The sequence below is a fragment of the Orycteropus afer genome, unplaced genomic scaffold, assembly GCF_000298275.1.
Source record: "Orycteropus afer afer isolate SDZICR_OR568_19922 unplaced genomic scaffold, OryAfe1.0 scaffold00026, whole genome shotgun sequence".
Lineage (NCBI taxonomy): Eukaryota > Metazoa > Chordata > Mammalia > Tubulidentata > Orycteropodidae > Orycteropus > Orycteropus afer.
The window spans coordinates 12313125-12335909 of NW_006921613.1; positions in this window are offsets into that span (position 1 = coordinate 12313125).

The following is a 22785-nucleotide window of genomic DNA, read 5'->3' on the forward strand; positions in this document are numbered from 1 at the left end:
AGAAGGAAGGTTGGGCAATCCTACTTCCATAGTGATACTGCCTCGGAAACCCAAGGAGGGGTTGCTATGAGTCGGGGCCGACTCCACAGCAAACAACAAATATATATATATTTCTACCCTTCTCTTCTGGGCTCCAAGTTCTCTGAGACAGAACATAGATCTGCCTCTTCTTTGTTTCTCCTCCACCACCTAGCATATGTGTTGAAAATATTTTATTGAGTGCATAAAAAATAAAGGTATATTTGTACATTTTCCATTTTCTATCATGGGCTACTACTTTATTATAGGAGAAAATTAAACTGATCTGGATGGCTGGCTATTCATAAAATAGTGTTGGTTGTATCTAAGCAGCTTTCATTTTCTAAGCATTTGGTAATTATTTGCTTGATGATGCATCCCAGTACATTCCCAAGAATGATTATTATATTGGCTGGTATATCAGCTAGGAAATATTTGGTGATCAGAAAACATTATTTTGCTTCAGTTGCTTTATCTGTAAAAAAGGGATGTTAATTGGACCTATCTAGTACCCTGGACTGACAGAAGAATAAACAAATCTGTCCTGGAAGAAGTGCAGCTGGAATGCTCCTTGGAAGCGAGAATGACCAGACTTCATCTCACCTACTTTGGTCATGTTGTCAGAAGGGATCATTCCCTGGAGAAGGATATCATGCTTGGTAAAGTGGAGGGTCAGTGAAAAAGGGGAACTTTAAGGAGGTGGATTGACACAGTGGCTGCAATGATGGGCTCAAACATAGTCAAGATAGTGAGGATGGTACAGGACTGGGCTGTGTTTCATTTTATTGTACATATAGGTCACTATGAGTTGGGGCTGACACAACAGCACCTAACAACAACAACAATGGGGTTATTGTAAGTGTTAAATGAATTAATATAGGTAAAGCATATAACTCATACCTAGAAAAAATAGGCACTCAGTAATGCTAGCTATTTTATTCTACTATTTTACCTACAAATAAGAGAAGATTCAAATAAAATGGTTTTTAAAGTAAGGGTATTTCTATCTTCTAAAATAACTATTTCAGAGGTAAGTAGCTTTAAGATTGGCTAATCCAGCTAGCTCAATGACCTCTGGGCTTTGTCCCATGCTTCTGTGTATTCTTTCGTTTTCCCTCTCATGATCATAAAATGGCTGCAGATGCTCCAGACCACACATTGTTTTAGTCTGATATCTAGAGGTTATGGTGGGGTGGAGGTCGGCTGTGATTTTTTTCACAGGACTCTGTTAAGAGTAAAGAAAACTTTCCCAGAGCTCTGTAAAAGAATTTCCTCATGTCTCATTGCTATTATCAGATGCTCATACCTAAACCAATCACTAGAATATGAGTGGCAGCCAAGTCAAAGCTAACTCCTTAGAGTTGTAAGTGCCTGTGTTGCTCTGTAGTACATGCTTAACTGGTACTCCCTCCCCACCAAACAAAATCAGTGTCTACTGGCAAGAGCCATTACTGATCTGTCAGTTTGTCACACTTTGACAGCTTGCACGTTGCTGTGATGCTGGCTGCTATGCCACCGGTTTTTCAAATACCAACAGGGTCATCAATGGTGAAAAGGTTTTAATGGAGCTTCCAGACCAAGACGGACAAGGAAGAAAGAGCTGGCAATCTTCTTCTGATAAAAATGGTCAGTGAAAATCTTATGAAAAGCAGCTGAACATTGTCTGATAATAGTGCTGAAAGGTGAGCTCTGCAGGTTGGAAAGGACTGAAAATAGGACTGAGAAAGAGTTGCCTCCTCAAACTAAAGTTGAGAAAGAGCTGCCTCCTCAAACTAAAGTTGACCTTAGTCATGTGGACAAAGTAAGGCTTTCAGGACCTTTATTTGCTGATATAGCAGCACTCAAAATGTGAAGAAAGAGCTGCGAATATCAATTAAAAATCAGAAAGAGGAATGTGCAAACTATGAATCTAGCACAATTGGAAGTCATCAAAAATGAAATGGAATGCACAAAGATCAATATTCTAGGCATTAGTGAGCTGAAATGGAATGGTATTGGACATTTTGAATTGAACAATTATATGTTCTACTATGCCAAGAATGACAAATTGAAGAGGAATGGCATCACATTCATCATAAAAAAAAAAAAAAAAAAAAAACCAACAAGATCTATTCTGAAGTACAATGCTGTCAATGATACAATAATATCCACACATCTACAAAGAAGACCAGGTAGTACAACTATTATTCAAATTTACATACCAAACAAATTTACAATACTAAAGCAAAAGATGAAGAAATTGAAGATTTTTTTTACCTACTTCTGCAGTCTGAAATTGATCAGACTTGCAATCAAGATGCATTGATAATTATTGGTGATTGGAATGTGAAAGTTGGAAACAAAGAAAGATTAGTAGTTGGAAAATATGACCTTGGCAATAGAAATGATGCTGGAGATTGCATGATGGCATTTTGCAAAACCAGTTACTTATTCATTGCAAATACCTTTTTTCAACAACATAAAATGCCCCACCATATAGAATACATAGTAGACTTCACCCGATCAAATACACAGGAATCAAATTGATTATATCTGCGTAAAGAGACTATGGAGAAGTTTCAATATCATCAGTCAGAAGAAAGCCAGGAGCCAACTGAAGAGCAAACCATCAATTGCTCATAAGCAAGTTCAACTTAAAGCTGAAGAAAATCAAAGCAAGTCCATGGAGCCAAAGTACAACCCTGAGTATATCCCACTTGAGTTAGAGACCAACACATGAATAGATTTGATGTACTGAACATTAATGACCAAAGACCAGACAAGGTGCAGGATGACATCAAGGATATCATACATGAAGAAAGAAAAAGGTCATTAAAAAGAGAGGAAATAAAGAAAAGACCCATGTGGATGTCAGAAGAGACTATGAAACTTGTTCTTGAAAGTAGCTAAAGTGAACAGAAGAAATGATGAAGTAAAAGAGTTGAACAGAAGATTTCAAAGGGAGGCTGGAGAAAACAAACTAAAGTATGAAGATGAAATGTCAAAGACTTGGAGTTAGAAATGCCAGAAATTCAAATTGGATTCAGAAGAGAATGTGGAATGAGGGATATCACTGTTGATGTCAGATGGATCTTAACCAAAAGCAAAGAATACCAGAAAGATATGTACCTGTATTTTATTGACTATGCAAAAGTATTTGACTGTGTGGATCATAACAAATTATGGATAACAATGCAAAAAAAATGGGATTTCCAGAATGCTTAGTTGTGCTTATCTGGAACCTGTACATAGACCAAGATACACATGGGCTTAAAATTAGGAAAGGTGTGTGTTAGTGTTGTATCATTTCACCATATTTATTCAATCTGTATGCTGAAAATATAATTCGAAAAGCTAGACTATATGAAGAAGAATGTGATATCAGAATTGGAGGAAGACTTATTAACAACCTGCAATATACAGATGACACAACCTTGCTTGCTGAAAGTGAAGATGGCTTGAAGCACTTACTGTGAAGATCAAAGAATACAGCCTTCTGTATAGATTACACCTCAACATAAAGAAAATAAAAATCTTCACATATGGACGTAGAAACAGCATCATGATAAATGGAAAAGATTGGAGTCATCAAGGATTTCATTTTACTTGGATCCAAAATCAATACCAGGAGAAACAGCAGTCAAGAAATCAAACAACATATTTCATTTGGCAAATCTGCTGCAAAAGGCCTCTTTAAAGTGTTGAAAAGCAAAAATGTCACATGAAGAGTAAGGTATGCCTGACCTACACAATGATATTTTCACTTGCTTTATATGCATGTGAAAAATGGACAATGAATAAAGAAGACTGATGAAGAATTGATAGCTTTGAATTATGGTGTTATCAAAGAATATTAAATATATCATGGACTGGCAGAAGAATGAACAAATCTTTCTTCAAAGAAATAAAGCCAGAATGCTCCTCAGAAGCAAGAATGGGGAGACTTCATCTCATGTACTTTTGTCATGTTATCAGGAGGGAACAGGCCCTGGAGCAGGACATAATTCTTGTTGGAGGGTCAGGAAAAAAGAGGAAGTCCCTCAAGGAGATGAATTGACACAGTGGATGAAACAATGAGCTTAAACATAACAATTGTGAGGATGGCTTAGGACTGGACAGTATTTTGTTTTGCTGTGCATAGAGTTGCTAAGAGTAGAGGATACCTGACAAGAATAACAATTGGTAAGAGTGAAGAAGATCAATGACTGTTGGGTAGACATCCAACGTTATCTACCATACCTTCTTTGTAATTTCAATATTTACTCTCCTTGCTTTGTTTCTTTCATCCTCTTTATTAATCCAATAAGGAGCTTTCATGGTATAGTGGGTAAGGTATTTAGCTGCTAGCCAGGTCAATGGTTCAAACCCACCCGCTGCTTCATGGGAGGAAGATGAGGCAATCTACTTCCATAAAGATTTACAGCTTTGGAAACCAAATGTGGTTTACTATGAGTTGGAATTGTCTTGATGGCAGCGGGTTATTAGTCCACTGGTACTCAAAGCCATATTTAAGTCTATCCCTTCAACCAAGTTCTAATTTGTGTCTTCAACAACTTACAGGAGAATGATACCTCATATTTAATACATCTAAAACACAATGGGAGCTCTGGTAGCATAGTGGCTAAGGCACTTGACTGCTAACCAGAAGCCTGGCGGTTCAAACGCACCAGCCACTCCCCGGAAGGAAGATGGGGCAATCTACTTCATCTACTTCCATAGTGATACTGCCTTGGAAACCCAAGAAGGGGTCGCTATGAGTCGGGTCTGACTTGACGGCACATAACAACAACAAAACACAAATATTTACATTCTCTTTCACTTCTTTTCCTGATAAGCCTCCTCACATCTGGTTGTCTCTTCCTTCAATGGCTACATTACTTTTCTTGTTCACCACATTATTCATTATGAGGAAGTAGACAGAATGGGTTAAAAGGTTGGGGAAATAAATTAATTTTTTAATAAACTTTTTCAGTTGATGGGTGAGAGCCAAGTAAAATGTTCTATCATATCTAGAAATAAGCTCCCTAGAGAAAGTGAAGATTTTATAATTTTAGAGTTATTTACACAGGGGGTGTTTAAAGCCACTAGAGCAGGAGAATTCCTTGAGAAAAGAGAGTAGAGGGGCAGGGAGGGGGGCAGCCACATGGAAGGCAGAAGGGTAGCACAAAAAGGAGCTGACAGAGATGAAAATCTCCAGGAGCCCGGTGCAATGGAAGATAGGATAGACAGAACTATGAGAAAGGCATGGTTGACTGTTTCAAAAGCAATTAGATAGTTAAGAAGGATGATAGCTGAAGGGAAAAAAGTCAACACTACCTTTACAAACAAACAGGGTTATCTTTGTAAAAGTCATTTGATAATGAAGAAAATGAAGAGAAAACTCTGGTGAAGAAACAGGAGCAATGTATTTGCCACTTGAAGAACTGAGCCTTATAGAGAAATATATGTTTTTCTCTATAAAAAAGGAGTGAACTGGGTTTATTTATTTTTTTCGTAGTTTTCCAAGTACTAATTGAGGAGAGTTAAATATATTCCAAGGTAAAAAAGGAGTTATTAGTAGACAGAGTTAAAATGAGGGACAAATCTCAGGTTTGGGGAGTTGTAACTAAAGGCCCCATGAAAACCTTCAAAGAAAGGGAGGTGAGTAATAGTCTTGAGATCTGCATTTCAGGTCTGGACTGCTCACACTATAGGGGTAGTGGGTGACTTTGGAGGGTCCTGAGTGCTGGGTTCAAGTTAAAGAGTTTGGAATTTTATTCGTGATCTAATATGAAATCGTTTAAGCTTTGAGAATTGGGAAAAATATGATCAGAGATGTTTTTAAGATAATAATTATGTTAGTTGAAGGAATAATAAATAAGAGTGGGGAAACTGGAAAGCAGAGTGACAAATTAGTACACTCCTGTCATATACCAGAGAAGAGAGCCTGAACTTCAGCAGTGGCAGATTAATCGATTAATTATTTAACTGGACATAGATTTTTGAGTTAGTTTCTATGCACTTTGCAGTTAGGAACAGTACTAGGCACTGGGGCTAGAGAGGGAAATTAAATTTACTTCTTTTCCTTCAGAAGCTAAGGCTAGTGGTATAAGAAACATAAGTAAATCAATAGATGTAGTGGAGATTTGAGTCCCCATATATAGCAGTACTTGAACTTTTCTAAGGGAAGGAAAATGAAAGATATGATATCAAGGAATATCAAGGAAATGACTTCCTCAATGGTTATCACAAGGAAAATCTCAGATAATTTTCATTTTTCTATCTTAAAATCAGGAGAATCCATCATTATATACCATAATCTATCTGTGTTAATTTCACTACTAAAGTAATGTTGTAAATAACAAGTAAAAATATTTAACTTTCCTCCTCAAATCATCTACCTAAAACCATGCTCCAGGAAGGATGCACCAATTTTATCCTGTGACCTCATGATGCTGAGTACTCTGCCCATTACCTGACCAATTTGAGAAGCACATACGGATGGGAGAAAGAGGGAGGGAGCACATTGGAAGGAGTCCTTGAGTCTACATGCAGGAAGGGATTGGCAAAGTTCATGGAGGAAAGTAATCAAGCTGAATCTTGTAAACTACGCTACATATGCAGGATGGAGCTTTAGGGTAGGGAGAGGGTATAAGACAGGGGAGAAGTAAGCAGGATGAAAAATGAAGTAAGTAGGAAGAAAAATTGCCAAGAGATATGAAACCATGTGATGTATTCTGGTAAACAACACAGGGATGAGGATGGGCAGGACCACTTATGAGCCTGGAGATTAGGCAAGGTCAAGGAGGGGCTTGTATGCCATGATATGGAGCTTGGACTTAACTTTCCTTTTTGACTTGAAAACAGGGCTGCAGGAGAGAGGACAAGGGAACAGAAGAGTAGTTTTGGAGCAAAAAGGTTGAGGCTAGAGTGTGTAGCAGACATTTTTCTGCTGTCTGGATCCCCCTGGATCCTTTCTACCATTTTCATACACACTTCCCCAGATTCTGTGCTCTTTTCTTCTAAGGGCCATACCTACCGCTGTCTTAAAGGATTGCTGGAGCCTACTGGAGGCACTGGACATGCACTTGCAGAGTGCCAGAAGTATTTTGAGAGTTATGAATCTGCAGCTCTAGCCTTCCAAAGGAACAAACTCAAAAGTGTAATTTATACTCCAGAGCTCCCCCATGGCATTAAGTTGAGGCTGGGGTTTTGCATGAAATCACATACTCGCTTGACTTCCTCTTCTTTCCTGGACTGCTTCCCAAACTCTCTTACAGGATTCTCTTGGGAACATTTCCTTAATAAGTCATTTGCACCCAGATCCCTGTTTCTGGGTCTGCTTTTGAAGAGCCTCCAAGGACAGATGCTGAGACAAAATAAAAGGGAAGTTGGAGAGTAGAATTGAAAGGGCAAAAGTCCTAAAGCCAAAATTCACTCCTCCAGAGTTTGGACTGCTCCTACAGTAGCTTCTGGGCAGGCTTTTTCAGAAAGGCTGAATTTCCTGACTCCAGCACACTCCTGAGGAACCCTGGTGATACAGTAGTTAAGCACTTGTCTGCTGACATAAAGGTCAGTGGTTCAAACTCACCAGGAGCTCTCTGGGAGAAAGTTGTAGCAATCTGCTTCTGTAAAGATTTCAGCCTTGGAAACCCTATGGGGCAGTTCTACTATGTCTGATAGGTTCATTATGAGTCAAAATCCACTCAGTGGCAATGGGTTTGGTTTGGGTAGTATTTCCTGTTCAGGACAGTCTAGAGACAAAATTACAGTAAACCTCATGGAAATTAGGCATAAGTTCGGCTTCATTTGGAGACACAAAAGTTAAACTTGGGTTGTTCCTGTTCCAAAATTTTGAGACTCCCTGTGAATGGGGTAGCTGAGTCAGCAGTCCCTTCCATATTTTCAGTGGTAGGGTTTCAAGAGGCTCACTGATTTAAAGCTACCACAAAAGGTTTTGGTCCAGAAATCATTTGTAACCTCAACCACCAGCAATCTACCCTGATGATTCCTAGAATTTTTGGTCCTGTTGAATCAGTCTTAGTGATGCCACTGGGAACTTCTGCTGCATAACAGAACTCTCTGGGTTATTACTCCACCCTTAAATGAGGCAGCAGCTACCAGCTTTCAACATCTCTGGAAAGTGGGGTTAGAATGTCATACTAAGCACTAGTAATTTCTTAGTTTTCATACTGCAAAGTGCTTTCATATGCACTAATGACCTCAATAGCTCTTTATAATAATAGTATGAGGAAGGTGGAGTATATAGAATTGTGTCTATTTGACAGATTAGGAGGTTGAGGTAAAAAGAAGACAAATGAGATCCTCAGAGCCATAAAAAGGAAAGATCTGGGACTAAGATCTCCTGAATGCGGGTCTGTGCAAAAGGTATGTGATATAAAACCTTAAACATTTCTTGGTTATCCAGGTCATGTTGTTGTTGTTTTGTGCCGTCGTGTCAGCCCTGACTCATAGCGACCCCTCCTTGGGTTTCTGAGGCAGTATCACTACGGAAGTAGATTGCGCAAACTTCCTTCCAAGGAGTGGCTGGTGGGTTTGAACCTCCAGCCTTCTGGTTAGCAAGTGCCTTAGGCACTACACTACCAGAACTCCTATCCAGGCCATAGGAGACTACAAGAACAGCAGGTGGAAGTGAAGTCACTGTGTACTTGGCACTTTGGGGCTCCTAGCAATTGCCCATAGACCTCAACTGGCTCTCTCAGACACAGCTGCTCTCTTTGCACAGGTTTAGATGGTCTTGCCAAGGAAATCTCAAATAAGTCATTACTGTTGACTCACTGGAGTTATGTATTTAGCTAATTCAGCTGGGAAAAAAATCTGTCTTTGAGGAAAGTTTGGACATGTACAGCTTATAACTCCCACATTTCTATATCTGGTCATGACTGTGTTTTATATTTGATGATCTTTTTGCTCTGTTTTGCAAAAGCCAGAGGTAAGTCTAGACAATGCAAGTGACTATGCCGATTTTAACTGGTGGGGAGCTCACCTGTCCTTATGGTAGATGCATGAGCGTGCATGAACTTGTGTCCTCTGGGGGGAGATTTGAGAAAATGCTGTTTGCAATTGGAAGGGGCTAAGTTAGGTCTGGGAGCTCTGGTGGCTAGGATATTTTCTTATTATCAATGGTGAACTATGAGGATGTGAGATCTATCCCCCCTGTTATGGGTTGAATTGTGCCATCCAAAAATATGTGTTGTAAATCTTAATCCCTATAGTTGTGATTAAGAAATGCTTGTGGCACAGAGGTTGAAGTGCTTGCTTGCTAACCAAAAGGTGAGCAGTTTGAACCTACCAGCTGCTCTATGGGAGAAGGACATAGACGTCACCTTTCATAAAGATTTACTGCCTTGGAAACCCTATTGGGAAGTTCTACTCTGTCCTATATTGTCATTATAAGTCAGAATTGACTTGACAGCAGTGGGTTTGGGTGTTTTTTTTTTTTTTTTTTTTTGTATACCTGTGGTTATAATCGCATTTGGGAATGGATTTTCTCTGTTATGTTGGTGAAGATGTATGAATGTAGGATGTACCTTAAGTCAATCTCTTTTGAGATACAGAAGAAAATAAGCAATCAAATGAGCAAACAAAGATAGGGGAAGATAGATGCCAAGCCACATGAAGATCACCAAGGAACCAAGGACCAACACCTTACCCTAGAACCAACAGAGAAGAAAAAGCCTTCCTCTAGAGCTGGCATCCTGAATATGGACTTCTAGCTTCCTAAAATGTAAGAAAATAAATCTGTTCTTTAAAGCTTTGCCCTTGTAGTTTTTCTGCTATCACAGCACTAGATAGCTAAGACACTATCTATATGAATCTATCTATATGCTCCTTGTGTATATGTCTTTTCATATTTTCCTCTGTGTTGCCCAGTATACCTCTTCCCATTTCAGTTGTTATTGTGTTAGCTGCCATTGAGGCAGTCCCCAACCTCATCCATAAGGAAATGAAATGATGCCATTTCCTGCATGCCATCCCTTTGATCAGTTGCAGATCCATGGGGCTGTGATCCATAAAGCTTTCAATGGCTGATTTTCAGAAAGAGATCACCAGGCCTTTTTTCCTGGAAGCTCGGCTGAAACCTGTTCAGCATCATGTTGTTGTTGTTACATGCTGTCAAGTCGGAGCCAACTCATAGAGGCCCTTCCTTGGATTTCTGAGGTGGTATCACTACGGAAGTAGATTGCCCAACCTTTCTTCTGAGGAGTGGCTGGTGGATTTGAATCACCAGCCTTCTGGTTAGCAGTCAAGTACCTTAGGCACTACGCTACCAGAGCTCCTGTTCAGCATCATAGCAACATGCAAACCGCCACTGACAGACAGGTGGTGGCTACACATGAGGTGCACTTTCTGGGAATCAAACCTGGGTATCCTGTGGAAAGGGAGAATTCTACCACTGAAATACTAATGCCCCTACCCATTTCAGTTGTTGTTGTTAAGTGCCATTGAGTAGGCTCTGAATCACAGCAACGCTAAATATAATGGAACAAATTGTTGAACAGCTCTGCACCATCATTACAATCATTGCCATGACTAAGCCCATTATTGCATCTACTGTGTTAATTCATCTGGTTGAGGGTCTTCCTCTTCTTCTCTGACCTCTACTTTTCTAAACATAATGTTCTTCTCTAGGGATTGGTCCTTCCTGATAACATGCCAGTGTACATGAAACAAGGTCTCTCCATACTCACTTCTAAGGAGCACTGTGGCTGAACTTCTTCTAAGACACATTTGTTCATTTCTGGCAGTGCATGGCACATTTAGTATTCTTCATCAACACCATAGGTCCCTCCTAGATTATATATCCAGGACTCCCCACCATCAAGAGTGGATTTAGTGTGGCATGGACTGTGGCACTCAGGCTGGGCATCTTTTTCTAGGAATGGCCAGTAATCATTCAGCTGGGGTTAGAATTTGGCCTTCTCTAGCTTCCCCATGAGGAGCTCTGATGGCAAAGTGCCTAAGGCATTTGACTGCTAACTAGAAGTTTGGTGGTTCAAACCCACCAGCTGCTTTGTGGAAGAAAGATGAGGCAATCTACTTCCATAAAGATTTACCACCTTGGGAACACAATGGGTGGCTGCAAGTCAGAATTGACTTGATGGCAGTGAGTTTAGCTTTCCATTGCCACATTAGGGAGATGAGTAACTAAAATTTATTCCTCAGAATTCCTCTATTCCCAAGGTTAAAAAAAAAAAAAAGGCATATCCACAATGAAATAATATTTGCACAAATATAGGATTTTTTTTAAGGCAAGAACAACCACACAGCTAGAACTACCACCCTCTAATTTATTGCCTTTACTATCCACTAGATCACAGCACACTGACAGCATGATGAAGTAGGTAAGATGAATACACTGAGTGTCAGCACAGCTGGCTGATTTGCTTTTTAAAAATAACCCAAGACTGGATCAATAAGCAACCAGAGGCAGTATGTTCATCTTAATTTTTAAACTTTAAATATTAGTTATTCTATCCCCTGTGTCCTGAAATTCCAAGACATCACCATGATATTCCAAGCAAAGTGAACAGAGTCCTGACATGCTAAAGTGATGCTCACTTTCCCCTGCCTCCAGAGGGTGATCAGCCTAGGTATATCCTCTCACCTCATGGACCCAGCCTCTGCAGACTCCCCCTCCCAAGCACAACCATGTCAAGAAGTCAGCACTTTGCCAAAAATACATAATCATGTAAAGAGTTCAAAGACATTAATTGCCCATGCACATGGAGGGTATTCACTAGGCACCAACCTTGTGATGCTGCTCTTTAGGAAGTTAATATAGGCTTAAATTATACTCTGGAGGCTTCAGATCTGACTCATAGTGACCCCTTCTTGGGTTTCCAAGGCTGTATCACTATGGCAGTAGATTGCTCGACCTTCCTTCCGAGGAGTGGCTGGTGGGCTTGAACAGCCAGCCTTCTGGTTAGCAGTCAAGTGCCTTAGGTACTAGACTACCAGAGCTCCTCATGGAGGCTTACTGTCCAGCAAAGCAGATGAGAGCGCCACTGTGCTGTGATCTGCTCTAACCATATCTCAAGCACTGAGTTTAGATCTAACTGCCATGTTTTGGTTCCTTAGCTACACTGTCACTGCACCCTCTTTCTAAAGACACATTATTCCCTCACTCACATCATATATTGATCAGTAGATGTGAGTGGAGAAGACAAAATAAATCAATAAAATCAACACTTTGGAACCACAACCCACCTGTCAGTTTGTTATATTGCGGTGGCATGTGTGTTGCTGGAAAATATGCCACTGATTGTCCTTGGATAGGTTTCAACAGAGCTTCCAGACTAAGACAGACTAGGAAGAAAGGCCTGGTGATTTACTTCTGAAAATTAGCCATTCAGAACCCTATGGATCACAACAGAATATTGCCTGATGTAGTGCTGGAAGACGAGCCCCACAGGCTGTAAGGCACTCGATATACACAGTTGCTGCAGCAATGGACTTGAGCATACCAATGATCATGAAGACTGTGCAGGACTGGGCAATGTTTTGTTCTGTTGCACATGGTGCCATCATGAGCAGAGCCAATTCAACAGCAACTAACAACGACAAAAGCAAGCCTTGGAAGGTCGCAATGGAAATTAGTTTCCTTGACTGTTGGATTTCCCAGGACAACAAAAAATAACATAGGGCTTACATTTATTCAAGTAAGAATGCTATAACAAACAGACAAAAACTCCATTTACTTTCACCATCATTTCATTTCAAAGAGCCTTTTAATGCTCTAAATTCAGACTAAATAGCAGTCAATGTTTGTCAGACTTCAGTGAGCACCAGAATGACCAGGACAACTTGTTAAAAACCAAGATTCCTGGGCCTCTCCCTCCAAAGATGCTGATTCATTAGGTCTGAAGTGCCTGGACTCTACATTTCTAACAAGCTCCCAGGTGATACTGATGCTGATACTGCTGGTCTGTGGGCCACACTTTAAGAAGCCCTGCAGTAAAAAACTAAAATTTGCTTGGTGAAAAACTCCCTGCCTTGTACTTACTGCATTATTTTGTCAATGATCAGGGAACACTTCCTCATACAGGGGCTCTGGTCTAAAGACCCACGGACCACATTTAACTTTTTACCTGATATCATAATCTCTTCACCTTATATCAAACTAGGTGTCATCCATGCGTTGGAAGTATTCCATTGGCAATATTTTCCCACCTTCTGTTGTACACATATCTTTAATTAAAGATACAAAAATGGACATAATGTTTTCCCTACTACATGCAGCAAGTCAGTAGATTAATTCCCTCTAAAGTGGAAAATTGTGAATTATTGTGTTGGCAAAGACTATTGAATATATCATGGACTGCCAGAAGAATGAACATATCTGTCTTTGAAGAAGTACAGATGGAATGTTCCTTGGAAGCAAGGATGGTGAGACTTTATCTCATGTACTTAGGTCACGTTATCAGGAGAGACCAGTCCCTGAAGGAGGACATCATGCCTGTTACAGTAGAGGGTCAGCAAAAAAGAGGAAGACCCTCAATAAGCTGGATTGACACCAACAATGAGTTCAAATTAATGATTGTGACCATGGCACAGCACCAGGCAGTGTTTCTTTCTGTTGTGCGTAGGTTCACTATAAGTCCGAACCAACTCAGTGGCACATAATAACAGCAACAAAGGGGAAAAGAGACGATAACTGGGAGGGAAGGGCTTAGGAGAAGGAAGTAGTGTTTGTCTATCATAAATGGTTACTAAAATATTTTTTTTCCCTTAATGGCTTGGGTTATTATTGCAGTGATTAAAGCATTTGACTACAAACCAGAAGTTCAGCAGTTTGGACCCATCAGCCATTTAGCAGTCTGTTTGTGTAAAGATTTACAACCTTGGAAACCTTATGCAGCAGTTACACTCTGTTCTGGAGTGTTGCTAGGAGTTGGAATCAACTTGACTCGATGGCAGTGGGTTTGATTTGGGTCAAAGTGGTTTGACTGCTTCTGATAGAATTTTACAGCCTTAAACACCACCTGGCCTGCAGAATTGCCTGTAGTTGAGTCATGCAGCATCTAAAGTTATCTGCTGAGTTCCTCCTTAATCCACCTTTACCTAAGAGGGCACAAACTCACAGCTCTCTTGGCCCCTAAATCAAATTGCAGAAATAACACCATCACCTCCTTCTGGGAAGTCACCCAGAAGGACAGAGTGAGGTTATTCATATTATATCAGAGTATGCTGTTTAAAAAGCATGCTCACTGTGATAGTTAAGGTTGTGTGTCAATTTGGCTAGGTCTGGCTGAGTGGCTGGGCAGCTGGTGGTAGTTGTTCCCCATGGTGAGACTGGCAATCAACTCTATGGTGGGATCTACCCCAAGCAGCTCAGTAGCTGCTTAGGGATGTGGTCTGCTTCCTATACATAAGCAGCAGCTTTGGGAATTGTGTCTAGGCTTTTGGCAAGCTTGAACCCTGCATGTAGCCAAGTTGTTGTTCAACAGTCTGTCATGCCCTGCTGATCTTGGGACTTCATCTGGACTTGAATTAGTGGTCTGCCATGTTGTTTGGTAACATTGGGACTGTGCCTTTTTACTTATCAACCTTGGACTTGTCAGCCTCAGCAGCCAGCAACTGTCTGAGTGAAGAAAAGCCTCTAGCTTCATTTGGCCAGGATCAGGAGGCAGAGCTAAAGCCTGAAGTTGAGGGGCTTTCACCCAGCCCCTGGAGCCTGGCACTTTGAACTCAGACTTAAAGCCTCCTGAATTGTAATAAAATAAGCTCCCGTTTGTTCAAGCCATTCCATTTGTGGCATTTTCCTGTCAGAGCGGCACTAGGTAACCAGAACACTCCCACACATTGTCTCATTGAATCTCCAAAACAACACCAATAAAAAGTTATTATTAACTTCATTTCATAGATTATTTACACTCAGTAAACTTGTCCAATGTTACTCAGACAATTATTCTCTATCACAGTAGTCGTTCAATATTGGCTGCACCAAACACTTATTTTTTGTATTTTTCTCATTCAGTGACACGTCCTTCCCAAACAGAGAGGTGGCAAAGGCCAAACATGACTCTGAATACAAAGTGGCAATTAACTCAGCTATTTTTGTACAGGCAGTCCCCACATTATGAATGAGTTCCTTTCCTAAGTGTGTCTTTAAGACAAATTTGTAGGTAAGTTGGAACAGGTGCATATGGTTCTTATTTAGCTTTACTTAATGCAAGAAAAAGGAGATGTGGTGATGTAGTGGTTAAGGTTGGTGGTTCAAATCTACCAGCTACTTTGCAGAAGATGAGGTAGTCTGCCTCTGTTATGATCTACAGCCTTAGAAACCCAAGGGGGGTTGCTATGAGTAGGAATCACTGGATGGCTATGAGTTTGGTTTGGTTTTGGTTTAGTGCTAGAAAAGTTTTGAAGCCTTTTTAATGATTTAAAAGCTGCATGTGAGCAAATGAATGTGATTGTTATGAAGAATTTATTGTGAGTAGGGGTGGGTTCAATTGGTTCTAAGTGAGGGAAAATTTACATAACATTAAACAGCAAGTATTAGTTGTCTGTAAATCTGACAGTGGTAATCAAGGGACTTTCTATAATGGAAAAAACACAAAATCCCTAAAGCTACATCATAGAAAAGTGACCCAATTAATTCAGTGATGACATCGGCCACATTGATCGGTTGAAGTGTTAATGGGACAATGCAACTCATTGATTGAATTTTATATTCTTCAAGGGCTTGTGTAGACCTAGCCACAAGCAAGACTCTTCTGAAAGTGTTGCCATGGCACCAGCCGATTGGTTTGCACTCTCAGCCATCTCTGTTTTGGGGCCATCCTATCAGAGAGTTGGTCAGAGGTCTACTTGCCTAGGTCAGTATCTGAGCACCTCTCCTTCCATATGATCTCTTTCAAACAAATGGGCCTGTCTTTTGGGACAGTCTCATTTCAATTACTAAGGACCTATTGACTCTTTACATTACAAATTGCTATGCTCCTTTTTTGTTTGCAAGCCAAGCACTGAAAGAAAGCCAATAGTATTTTCCACATCTTACCCATAGGGGATTCAAGCCCAGAGATGGTTAGGTCACCCAGCAACTAGATTGGGGCCCAAATTGTTTTTCCCAGTTTGAATATTCTCTGAACTGTCTTCTGCCTTCTCTGAGATCAATCGATGAAGATGCATTAACCTTGAGAATCAACTCAATTAAGGAAGAATAGACAGGAATAAGAACAGACATCTTATCAAGACCATATCAAAATAGATGCCTAGTGAAATCTTAATTGGAAGGAATGAATGCAAATGAGAAAGAGATGGTAAGAGTTGCTAATAGTTACACAGCATATAGCTCATATGTTGTGCCAGGCACGGTTTAAGTATTTACAAAAATTAACTTGGTTAATTCCTAGCTCAATCCTAAGAAGTAGGTACCATCCATTTATATATATGAAAAATTGAGTCTTGCCCAAGGTTATTTACCTGAGGTCAACAGAGCTGGGCCCTAGCTAAGTAATTTAACACTGCAGGGTATGCTTAAAGTCTGCTAAATCCTTTTCAGTGGAAGAGAGAATGTTCTGCAATATTTCTTTATGATTTAAAGTGAAAAGAAAAATACAAAGAAACAAAACTAAAACTAAATAGAGAAAACATAAACAACCAAAAAACTAGCTATTTTTCTCTTTTCTCAAGCTCTATTTCTATTATGGAGGAGCTCTGGTGGCACAGTGCCTAAGGCATTTGACTGCTAACAAGAAGGTTGCAGTTCAAACCCACTAGCCGTTCCACGGAAGAAAGATGGGGCAATCTACTTCTGTAAAAATATACTCCCTTAGGAACACAATGGCGGTCACTGTGAGTTGGAATTGACTCAATGGCAGTGGGTTTGTTTATTTCTATTATGATGTCACGGTCAGTGCAAATAAAAATGTCTCCAGTAGGTTTAAAAAATAGTGTAAGTTTTTACTAACCCCTAGTAAAGGGGCAAAAACAAAGGAGAATTTCATCACACAATACTTATCAAAAAACTCATTGTCCATTAGTTTCACTAGTTTTCATTGTCTCGTTATTAACTGCTATGATTTTCTAAGCCAGTTTGCTCCAAACAACAGACTGGGGTCTGAGAGATGCTGAGTTCTTTGTATCCTCTGCCACCAACTGTAGATAACCCTGGAAGAGCTTTAGGAGGAACAAAATGAGCTCCAGTTTCTGTAAGAACTCCTGACTGAGCTGGAGTAACTCTGAGATCAAGGTAGAGTGATGACGTTCGCAAACAATATATTGTTGAGCTCATAGAAAGCAACAGCTCACTCTTGCCAATGTTCATGCCTGGGAGCTAAGTTTGCTGCTGCCAGTCTTTGCCCTGGGCTAATATGTGACTAGAAATTCAAGCATAAAGGAGAATGCATGCCAAAATCAGATGCCTTTAGCAGTTCTGTTGAAACAATGGTGGGAACTAAAATATTTCTCAACATAGGTGCAGTGCTGTCTAAACTGTTGAGAGAAGATGGGAGGGATGGGGTTTGAATTCCTTAACAAGGGAAGTGAGGAAAGGGGAGTGAATAGTTGACCTTGGGTGTAGAAACTTTCATTTTAGTATCTACTTTTCCATCTGGGACACTAGGAATCCAGGAGACAGAAAGCTCATATCCAAACCCTTCCTCACCCAAACTTCTTATGCATGCCTCATTTACTCACATTGATATTTACTGATTTAAACAATACTCCTTCCAGACCATCTATAGTTTTGTCTTCAGTTTCAGCTCTTTAGATAGCAAAGGCATTCAGTCAACAATTACATACACTTACCCCCCCCTCCCTTTTTTTTTTTTTTTCTATTTTAAGTATCTACATTGTTCCAGAGCCAACTAGAGCATTGGAATAGATTTTTAAGTCAAGGTCTAGGAGCTTGAGGAGTTCCTGGGTGGTGGTACTAAAAGATCCTGAAGCTTCAATACAGTTCCCAGGTTATGAACATCCAACTTATGGACAACATAATGTGGTAAGTGTTTAAAGTTATGTTAATTTGTCCTCATTTTGAAACAACTGAACCAGCCCCTATTTACATCAAATTCTTCATCACAATTACCTTCACTTGCTGCATGTGCAGCTTTTAAATCATTGAAAAGGCTTCAAGCCTTTTCTTACATTAAAATAAGCTAGAACCATGTGCTGGAACTCTGGTAGCATAGTGCCTAAGGTACTTGAGTTGGGTTCGGCTCAACGGCACATAACAACAACAACAGAACTGTATGCACCTGTTCTGACTTACTTAACATTTCAACTTTAAGTTACCTTTAGGAACTGATTTCATTCATAGCTTGGGGACTGCCTGTACATTAGAATTCGTGGCCTCTTGGGTCTTGCTTATTTTTGTTCTCTTTGATAAGGGTATTCTTAGGAATAGAAGAAAAAAAGAAACCCAAACTTCTCATCTTCACAACATGAGCAAGCACATTTTAAAATACTCAAGTTTCTGTCTGTGTAAATAGTCTCAGTATTTCAAGTCACAAAGACAGAAAATAACTATGAGAAGGCTGTCATATGGTAGAGTCACCAAAGTTGTAATGTTGAAGGGAAACTTTCCTAGAAACTTTCTCCTTGAATTTACCTCCAGTTTTAATCATTTCAGGTTTATTCCCTAATAGGCTGTGAGTGGTAAATATCAGGGCCTTGAAAAAGGAATTGTTGAATGCATTTAGTAGATATTAACAGAAACGATGGCCAGTTATTGAGTATTCTATGTGTCAGATACTAAGTATTATTTTGTTTGATCACTAGATCAAATTCTGAGGTAGATACTATTATTAATTGCATTTTAATCTGGATCCAAGGGTTAATAGTTCAAGTCACGTATTCTAACTGGCAGAGTCAATATTCAAACACAGGGCAGTCTGACTCTCAGGGTCAGATTACACAATAAGCAAAGAAAGCATGGGTTTCTTTATGCTAACTGATCTGCAGTGAACAGTTTCATATGAACATGTGAAACTGTTCACTGCAGTAAGCCCATGCCTACCTGACTTACTGGGTATTCTGCCCTTGTCGTTATGTTGTTGTTATGTGCCATCGAGTTGGACCCGACTCACAGCGACCCCTCATTGGGTTTCTGAGGTGCTATCACTACAGAAGTAGATTGCCCAACCTTCCTTCTGAGGAGTGGCCACTGGGTTTGAACCGCCAGCCTTCTGGTTAGCAGTTAAGTGCCTTAGACAATATGCTACCAGACTCCCCCTGTCCTTATCAGGGATCATAAATTTCAAGAGAGGTTTTGATTCTTTAGGAAGGTGCTAGGAGTTTGAAAGAGATACAGATGCCAAGCATAACTAGAAGCACAATCTCTGATGTGGTGAAAAAATATGAAATTATTCACTATAAATTAATAAGGAAGCATAAGTAAGCCTGTGCTTACCTTACTTGTTGGGTTATCTAACACTGCTGCATCCTGATCCTTGTATTTCAATTACCTTTTGTCCTGAGCTGCTCTAGATCCTGGACCTACACAGATGGCAAGGGTAGGAACTCCTGAGGAACTCTCAGCTATATTGAGGAGTCACTGTGTGCACACAAGTACTTGGCAAGATCAGGAGGGCTATAAAGATGGATGTGTAAGATATTGTGAAGCAGGGAGGGGGGTTATTGGCAACTGCTTAGATCTTACAGTTCTTAACCTAAAACCAAACCCACTGCTATGGAGTCAATTCCGATGCATAGTGACCCTATATGTTGAGTAGAATTGCCCCATAGGATTTCCTATGTTGTATGTGAATCTTTACAAAAGCGGACTGCCTCATCTCTCTCCACAGAGCAGCTGGTGGGTTCAAATCACTGACCTTTTGATTAGCAACCAAACGTTTTAACCACTGCACCACACCAGAGCTCCTTTAGGGCTCTTCTCATTGCCATCGAGGTGATTCTGACTCAGAGAGAGCCCCATTGGGTTTCCAAGGCTGTAAACCTTTACAGAAGTTGACTGCCTCATCTTTCTCCCATGGAACAACTGGTGGATTCAAACCGCCGACTTTTTGGTTAGCAGCCAAATGCCTTTATCACTACACCACCAGAGCTCCTTTATGGCTCTTGTTGTTGTTGTTATGTGCCGTCGAGTCAGACCCGACTCATAGCGACCCCTCCTTGGGTTTCCGAGGCAGTATCACTACGGAAGTAGATTGCCCCATCTTCCTTCCGAGGAGTGGCTGGTGGGTTTGAACCACTAGCCTTCTGATTAGCAGTCAAGTGCCTTAGGCACTATGCTACCAGAGCTCCTTTATGGCTCTTACTAGAATGCAAATGATTTTGCGAAGGAAGCTCTGCTGTCTGAGAGGAGAAAGACATAGAAAAACAGGAATTTGTTGAACTACAAATAATTAAATCAGGGTTGTTGAACTAAGGAAGGAGTTTGGCATTTGGTAAAACACACCATAGCACTGCTGACCCATTTGAACTACCTAAATGTCTTGCCTGTTGTGGATGGAGGGGAGTTGAAAAACTCATCACTGTTGCATGAGGTGCCTGCAAATAAATATGCACTGCTTTTAGATCATCCAGAAAGGTGGTAGGGAAAGTGGTTTGGGGACACACTTTGTAGCTCTGTTATGAGGCAGCTGCTTTTTAATTTCTTTTTCTAATTCAATCTGCATTTGTTTTTTTATTTCATTTTGTTTGCCTTTCTATAAAGGGATCTTTCAGGCTTCCACCTGTGGACTATTTGACATTTTCTTAAGGAAACAAAACTGGATATGAAAAGGCTTACCTGCCACTTAGAAGCCCTCGTGGTACAGTGGTTAAAGTACTCAGCTGCCAACCAAAAGTCTGCTGATTTGAACCCACCAGGTGCTCTACAGGAGAATGATGGATGTGGCAGTCTGTCTCCATAAAGATTTACAGCCTTTAAAACCCTATAGAGCAGTTCTACTTTGTCCTATTGGGTCTCCATGAGTCAGAACTGACTTGACAGTAGTGGGTTTGGTTTTGGCTTACCTGCCACTTAGTACTAAATGCACTAAGCTCAAATATACTTCCAAGAAATAACTGAGAAATGTTTAATAACATTCATTTAAAAACAAATTTTTGTGGGCATTCTCAATAGTCCGTATATATTGCATTTATAGACACCTTCCTTATTTACATATTTTCCTCTAAGCACCACACCATGAAGGCAAAGGCCAAATGTTTCTCATCTGAGTATCCCATGTGAGCACTTAGCATTACCTGATATTTTCTTATTCAGTGTGTACTTTTTGCTGTTTTCCCAAACAGAATATTAAGCTTCTGAGAGTAAATACCTTGTCTGTCTAGTTCACTGTTGTATCTCCCAAAATGTGGGATAAGGCATGGCACATAGAAGATGCTCAATAAATATTTGATGAAGGAATAGATGAACATATTGTTTTAGTTACCCAGTGCTGCCATAGCAAAAATATGATAAATGGGTGACTTTCAAGAACAGATATTAATTTGATGACAGCTCAGAAAGCTAAAAATCCAAATCAGGATATTGAGCCATATTGATTCCTTCTGTGGGCTTCTCTCCTACTTCTTGGTGACTACTGGCAATTCTTAGCAGTCCTTTGCTGCTTATAGATGCAGCTGCCTCAGCTGACATCTCTCCCTATTTCTCTTTGTGTCTGTACTCCTCTTTATAAGATATCACTCAGAAAGAATTAGGATTCAGACCCACTCTACTCTGGTATGGCCTCATTAACATAACAAAACCCTATTTCCAAACAAGGTCATATTTACAGGTACGGAGGTTAAGATTTCAGCATACCTTTTGGGGGGACATAATTTAATCCATAATCCATACTAATAAAATAGTGTTAAATCAAGATGCCCATCAACAGATGAATGGAATACTATTCAATCAGAAAGATAAAATCTTGATACATGCCACAGTATGGATGAACCTTGAAGACATCATGATGAGACAGCTTTGGGGAGTTCCAGTAAGGTGACAGAATAGGCAGAAAAATTGCACAGACCTTCTTCAACAAAGAAAAAGGGAACCAATTAACACAGATACAGAAGATAATCCTGGACCCCTGAACCTTGAAGGGAAGGATATAGAAGTGGACTAAACTCCAACTAGCAGAATTTGCATGAAAACACCAAAAAAGGAGACATACGGAGATGTGGTCTGGCAGCAATCCTAAGGGCACAGATAGGTTGGATATTGCCAAGTGGTGGTAGGACCTAAGAATTAACCTAAAAATCAGCCCTGCTAGCCAGGAGGACTGCTTTGGTGGCTGGTGAATAAAAGAGGAAGCAGCAAAGAGGAAGGTAGGCTAAGCTGTGAACTTTTGCCTGTTCGGAGGGTGCAGCCATTTTGAATGTTTATAAGCAGTTTGACCATTTTGGATATTTAAAGCCACAGTGCTCTCCCAGATTCCAGTGACTTAAGAACAGGCTCTACTTGCCAGGAACAACAAGGACATTCTGGACGCATACGACTATAAAGGTGTGACATTCCCTTTGTTACCCTTATATTCCACATCCTCTTGGTGAATGGAGGTGTGCCCATCCCTCACTCCCACCCACCTTCTGGGATGGCAGGAATTCCATTCCAGTCTGTGTGCTCAGACGGAGCCTGGCTGCCCTGCCCTGCCATGCCCCATTTTTTTTGTTTGTTAGTTTGCTTGCTTTTGTCTGTTTTAAAACTGCTAATATTATTATTACTTTTGTCATTTTACTATTATTCTTTATTCTTCCCCTCCCAGGTTTTAGTTTTCACCTTTTTTCTTTTCCCTGTTCCTGGTTGCAATATTATTTTCTTTCTTGTGGTTAACCCTGTTCCTTGCTTTTCTTGTTGCATTTTTCCTATTTTTTTTCTTCATTATTATCCTT